This window comes from Nicotiana tabacum, chromosome 17 (assembly GCF_000715075.1).
Source record: "Nicotiana tabacum cultivar K326 chromosome 17, ASM71507v2, whole genome shotgun sequence".
In the NCBI taxonomy this organism is placed as follows: Eukaryota; Viridiplantae; Streptophyta; class Magnoliopsida; order Solanales; family Solanaceae; genus Nicotiana; species Nicotiana tabacum.
Window position 1 is genome coordinate 25,294,779 of NC_134096.1, and position 6,979 is coordinate 25,301,757.

Here is a 6,979-nt window from a genome sequence, read left to right on the forward strand (position 1 = left end):
TGTGAGTTGGCTTCGTGAAGGATCCTCCATATCTTCCCGAAAAGGTTTCAGGAGACTGACATGGAAAACAGGATGGATTTTCCACCAAGCTGGGGTATCCACCCGGTATGCAACTTTCCCAATGCGCCTTTCAATGGACAAGGGTCCAATATATTTTTGCAATAGGCGAGGGTCATGGACCCCTGCAAACAAGTACCGCTTTGGGATTTTGACCATCACTTTGTCTCCCACCTGGTATTCCACAAAGCGGCAATTCTGATCAGCATGCCTCTTCATCCGCTTTTGGGCTTTGACAAGATAGCTCTGCACTATCTCCAAATTTTGCTTCCATTCTTTTGAGAAGCTAGCAGCCCGAGGAGATTTTGACATGTTTGGTGCGTTCACTGTGTGTGGGAGTAGCGGTTGCTGTCCGGTAACAATTTCAAAAGCGCTTTTGTTGGTACTTGAGCTCTTTTGTGAATTGAAACACAGTTGAGTAGCATCCAGAAGCTTCACCCAATCCTTCTGAGATCCGGTCACAAAGTGCCGGAGATATTCCTCCAGCATGCCATTGAATCGCTCCGTCTGGCCATCGGATTGCGGATGAAAACTTGAGCTATGACTCAATTTTGACCCGAGGCACTTAAAGAGTTGGGTCCAAAAATTGCTAGTGAAGCGTGAGTCGCGATCACTAACAATGTCTTTAGGTAAGCCCCAATAATTGACGACATGAGAGAAGAATAGACGAGCTGTATCTTCTGCTGATATATATTGTGGGGCTGCTATAAAGGTAGCATACTTGGAAAACCGATCCACCACAACCAAGATAGTTGTGAGATCTCCGACCTTGGGCAATCCGGTGATGAAGTCCAGGGAAACACTTTCCCAAGGTCTTTTTGGTACAGCTAGTGGTTCCAAGAGCCCTGCCTGCGTCAAGCGGTCTGACTTATCTTTCTGGCATACTAGACAAGTCTTCACATACTGAGCGACGTCATCGACCATTTGAGGCCAATAATATTCACGGCGAAGTAATGCCATGGTGCGTTCCTCGCCGGGATGACCGGCCCACAAAGTATCGTGGCATTCTGCAAGAAGAGTCCGTCGTAGATCTCCTCCTTTAGGAACATAAAGTCGGTTCCCTTTCACCTTCAGGAACTCAATTCTAGAGAACAAAATCAGAACACGTAACGAACTCCCCATGCCTGTAGAGCACATTAACCTCATGGCGTGGCCAAACCATCGCAAACTCGTCGGAAACCATTTGCACATAATTAAATTAGCAGGACTGATTTCCCTTTAACTTAACGAAGTCACGCAAATTGCCGAACCCAAAAGTAACTCAATCCGAAATGCTCGCTCTGAAGGGGCCTTCTGCCAATACAAAGGTTTTTCTTGCATCCATCTGATATTGCCATGTAGAGTCAATAATGATATAGAAGTACCACAAGTCTAGAAACCATTTAATACAGACTTCAAGTCCTACCCATACACAAATATAAAAATCCTTAAATACCACTTGTGAGTCCTGATCCCATTGGAAGCTTCTTGAAAGTCATTCCCCTTGCTCTAATCAAAGATATAAGCTTCAAGCTGAACAAAGTCACACAATAAGGAAAGAAAGATAGAAAGTTTCCTAAATGCCCTATAGGCTTTCAAAGATAAGTATGGACGCCATCATACCGATCATTAAGACTCTACTAGACACTTGCCCATTACTCGTATAACCTATGAACCTAGAGCTTTGAAACCAACTTGCACAATACAAAATCCCACAAATATTGTGATGACACCTAACTAACCACTAGGTAAGACAAACAGTATAAACTACCACTAGAATGAGAAATCATCAATATCATAAATGAGACTGCAAAAACATTTAATACAACTACCCCAAGGACTAGTAGTACAAGTCATGAGCCACAGTGATTTGGATTTACAAAACTAATGTGAGAGATAAATACAATATTTGTTTGAAAGTTACATAAAGAGAAATGAAATCCTAAGTTACTATGAACAAAAAGTAGCTTGAATCCGGCACGCTGGTACAACTCTGATGTAAAGCTCCGTGTTTGCAGCAACTCAACTCCAGAATCTGCACGCAAGGTGTAAAAGTGTAGTATGAGTACAACTTACCCCATATATTCAGTAAGTATCTTGACTAACATTAGAGAAGCAATGGCGAGGTTTTTAAGGCAAAAGACACTCACTTTGTAGAACTTGTGCAGCTCAATAACATGTATAATACAGGAAAAATATTCCAGAAAGACAATCACAGAGTAAAGAATATCAACATTAAAGGTGCACAACTGGGATGAGGTAATAAACAAACTCTACCAATTAGATATGATCAACAAATACAACTTGCACCAACCCCAGCTCACAAAGAGGTATGTACTACATAAATTTTGTGCTCAATGCTCATACATGACTATAAATTTGTGCACAACATGATCTGATTCCATATCAAATGCTAAATAACATGTTCAAGAGAACCTTTCAAGAATCAACTATATCAATGTTCGATGGCAACTTTCTTATCTTGACAATCCGATATGCTACCAAAAACTCAACAAAAGATAAGATATCAACTCCACGTAGGTTAACCTATTTTTACAACAAAATTATCAAATAGAAGAGAAGGCATATGAAATAGCCTGACGAAGCAAATTCAATAATTTATGAAAATACAACACGAAGTTCAAGTGAAAACGAGTACAGAATTAACAAATTACTTCCATCCCATCACAACAATAATATCAGAAATGACATACAGAAACATCACACAATCTCAGCAAGAATAACCCCCAAAACTATCACATACAACATCACAGTACAATCCGCATATCACCGCATGTACTAAAATAAAGTAATTTCCCGCCTTGTCTCGCCATGCGCATATTAACAAATCATTCCACCTTGTCTAGCTACATGTGCAAATCTGATATAACCCTCATTGTCTAGCCACATGTGCAATGTCAACAATAATAATTTCATGGCAAAGACCTCGTGCTGACACCCCAATCACAATCGCACCTTGTGCCACAATATCATCACAATCGCACGGTAAAGACCTCGTGCCATAATATCATCACAATCAATCCGCTCAACATGTCCATAAGTGCCATAATCACAACAATACAATACAATAATTTATCATCAAGAGGCATATCCTCATAACTCATCAATAAACCTCACAAGGACATGAAAACAATAAAAATGAGGATAAGGCATGACTACGACTAAGTAAAGTATAGAAACCAAGTTCAAGTAGTCATATAAAGGATCACATATGAGTCATAGAGTACACACATCCCAATCAAGGCACAATACAAGAACAAGTATATATGTGTGTTCATAACATACGTTCAAGGCTAGTGAAACATAAATATCAAGATTAGTTCATCATGATCAAACTAAGGCACCAAAAACCTTAACATTAGCTCTAGCATGGTTTATTACGCTCACATAGTCAATGAATGGAATAATACATAGAATCAAGTAGAACACACAACCGAATAAGGCATAGAGTACTCTAAAATCTACCCCCGGTCATGGATACTCATGGCACATTGTATATACACTTGTCACCTCATATATACATCACCCCCGCATGTAGAAAATAATATCAATTAGTAGGAAACGTTCTCTCAACCAAAGTTAGACATGACACTTACCCGAGACAAGCCAAATCCACCCTCTAAAAATTCCTTCCCACGCAAATCGACCTCCAAACAATAAGAATCTAGCAAAAAAAAACCAAGAACATCATATAATACCATATGAATCAAACTCGAACGATAAAAGTCAAAATTTTAATTTAATATTCAAAGTCAACTAGGGACCACACCCCATAACCCGACAAAATGCACAAATCCCGAACACCGATAATATGCTGAGTCCAAATATATGATAAGATTCAAAAATAGAATCCAAATCGGTACTCAAAACCTCAAAATATACTTTCTTATCTTTCAAGCAAAAACCATTTTCCCCCTTTTTCATCCCTTGATTTAGAGAAAAAATCAATGATATATTCAAGTAGAAATTATATATCTAAGTTAGGATTCCTTACCCCAATGATGTAGATTAAATCTCCTTCTAAAATCTCCCAAATTCGAGTTGTGTAGCTTCCAAAATGATAAAATGAAGTCTATGTACGAAATGAGACTTAAATAGAGAAGGCTGAAATTTCAGCACCTGGCGCCGTGCAACACGTGCCCTTAAGGAAATCCCATCTGATGTCGCGCCTGGGGTTCGTGCAACGTGAGCCCTTAAGGCAAGCCTCTTTAACCTGATTCCCAAATGTTCTGCAATTTAACCATTCCAAACCTTTCTCGAACACCACGAAACTCACTGGGGCCCCTTGGGACACATCCAGTCATTCCTACAAGTCCAAATACACGACATGGAATTGTCCAAAGGTTCAAAACATCAAAAAGAACAATAAAATCAAGAATCAAAGATCAAATCATTCTCCAAACTTCCAAACTTTTCAACTTCGCCAAATGCTTCCGAATCACACTTAGACATTTCGGGAAAAAATCAAACTTTGCACACAAGTCCCAAATGACATAACGAACCTATTCCAACTCCCAGAACAACAATCCGAACCCAATAACATCGAAGTCAACTCCCGGTCAAACCTATGAACTTTTCACACCTTCAAATTTCCAACTTTTACCAAATAAATCCAAAACCTTCTAGGAGCATCCAAATACGAATCCGGACATACACCTATGTCCAAAATCACCATACGAACCTATTGGAACTATCAAAATGCAAATCTGAGATCATTTACACAAAAGTTAACCCTTGGTCAACTCTTTAACTTTAAGCCTCCAAAAAGGAATATTTCTCTTCTAAATCAATCCTGAACCTCTTGAACATCAAAACCAATCATACACGCAAGTCGTAATACATCATACAAAGCTACTCAAGACTGCAGATAGCCAAACGGAAGGCCAATGATCAAAACAATCGGTCGGGTCATTACACAAACACCTAGGGTGAATTGCATCTAGTTAATAATCCGGTTAACTTGCAATGTTGTGCATTTGATACTTCGCAAAGGTTGAATATATGTACTTAGGTTGTTGAAAACACATTTTATAACATGATTACTTAATTTAGGATTGGTATATACCTAACGAATTAAATTAGTCTTATAAAATAGGGTATTTCATCTCCTTCCAAAAAAATAAATAACTTTTACACTTTTACAATTATACTAGCATGATTTATAAACCAATCTATTTGTAAATTATTGCTTAGCTATTTTCACTTAAAGTAGACATAACTTGTAAAGTTATAGTTGGACTATCATATTTTTGAATCTTTAGACTTTGTAGCTATTCATTGTATTACAACTCGTTTTCTATTACGAATGTTTCTCTTATATATTTATACATATTCTTATCATATTCATTCTTTCTTCATCGGATTAATTCTTTCACTTTATTCATTATACACTAAGATTATTCAAGACAATTCTTTTCCCACTTTTGGACAATTATTTTGGAGTAAGTTTTCCCTTTTCTTACATTTAGCCTTTCACTCAAAGTAGTTAACCTTTGGACATAAATCAAATTCTTTAAAGTGTATTCTTTTAATTATTATTTTTTTATTTAATTTACAAATACTCTACTTGTTACTACATATATTCTTTATATTTAACCAAGTCATCAAAATATAATTCTCATATACTTTATTTACACCCTTTGTATATAATTTATTATACAAATATGTTTATATTTTACCGCGTGACATTCATGTTCAATTACTCCTCCTTCGAACTACTTTTACCATTGTTTGTATATATCAAATTAATCATTATTTACTTTATGCCACCCTTATTAGAACAAGTCCACCAGGAATCACATTTTCTGGATCTTGAGAGATGCCTAACCCCTTTTCCTTGATATAATTTGAACCCTTACCTTGAATCCCAATAATTTCGTAGACCATAATCAAAGTGTACATTACATAATGTAATATAGGTGTCCTAGTGTACCTTAAATACTAGGTGGCGACACTATAACTCTAATTAACCTTATAGAGTACCATAAGTTGTATTTTATTTTAACTCATGTAAAAATAGGGTACAACAATACGTCGACTATGCTGGGGAATTCTATAGGTTCTAACCACATCATACTTGATCAATTACTTGAGGGATTACAGTGTCACGACCCAAATCCCATAATCGTTCATGATGGCGCCCAACAATGTAGTTAGGCAAGCCAACAGTGAATCTCCAATTTAATTATCCAACTTAGCCTTTAAACTTAGAATTCTAATTAAATAAATAGGAACTAAACATGAAACTCATGGAAACTGTTACGCGGCGCCTTCCTGAAGTTCCTTGGAAGGGCGACGTAAGGCTAGGCAACCGATGTTCCGTACGGTTGCTGTCCGCCAACTGAGGTCCCCTCCGTACGCTAGACTAGATTGTCAGTGCCGTACGGGAAAACCAATGTCATGAGCAATTGAAAGAGAGCAGAAAAGAGAATTGAGAATGAAAGAAAGCTTGATTGCATTGAATGAAAGCTATTACAGAAAGCAAGACGGTGTCGGGGGGGGCAGAGACACCAGTACAGAGAATTGTTTGCTTGCTTGAAAGTTTTGATTGCTTGGTCCCCCTTAATAATGCTTAAAAAAAATAAACCAAAGTTACATGACTAGACCTATGAAAGCTGTAAAATCATACTTAAAGAAAATGCAGCAAAACTACTCTATATTTACATTGAAAAGGACTTAGTCTTCTACAAAGCAGCAGCAAGTCCGTTGGCAGCAACTTTGTCTTTAGCATCAGGGTCTGCGCGCGCGGCATTGTCTGCGCGCGCGGCGCTGTTGGCTTTTGCCTGTGGCTGGGCGCTGGCGATGGCTATCGGTGGGGCGACAGAGGCATCTGCGCGCTTGTCACTTGGATCTGCCGAGACCACGGGGCCGACCGTGGCGACGGACGTTGGGAGGCTGGCCAAGACGCCACGGGGCACGTCCA

At 38.4% G+C, this 6,979-nt stretch overlaps 1 long non-coding RNA gene across 1 annotated transcript; it reads right to left on the reverse strand.

Annotated features, from left to right (window-relative positions):
• Positions 1-1,813: 1,813 nt before the first annotated feature.
• LOC142171525 (uncharacterized) lies at positions 1,814-6,307 on the reverse strand. Its single transcript, XR_012701102.1, has 3 exons — positions 4,052-6,307; positions 3,654-3,721; positions 1,814-2,071 (listed from the first exon to the last, which is right to left on the reverse strand). It is a non-coding gene; the product is annotated as an uncharacterized LOC142171525 (long non-coding RNA).
• Between the last annotated feature and the right edge of the window lie 672 nt (positions 6,308-6,979).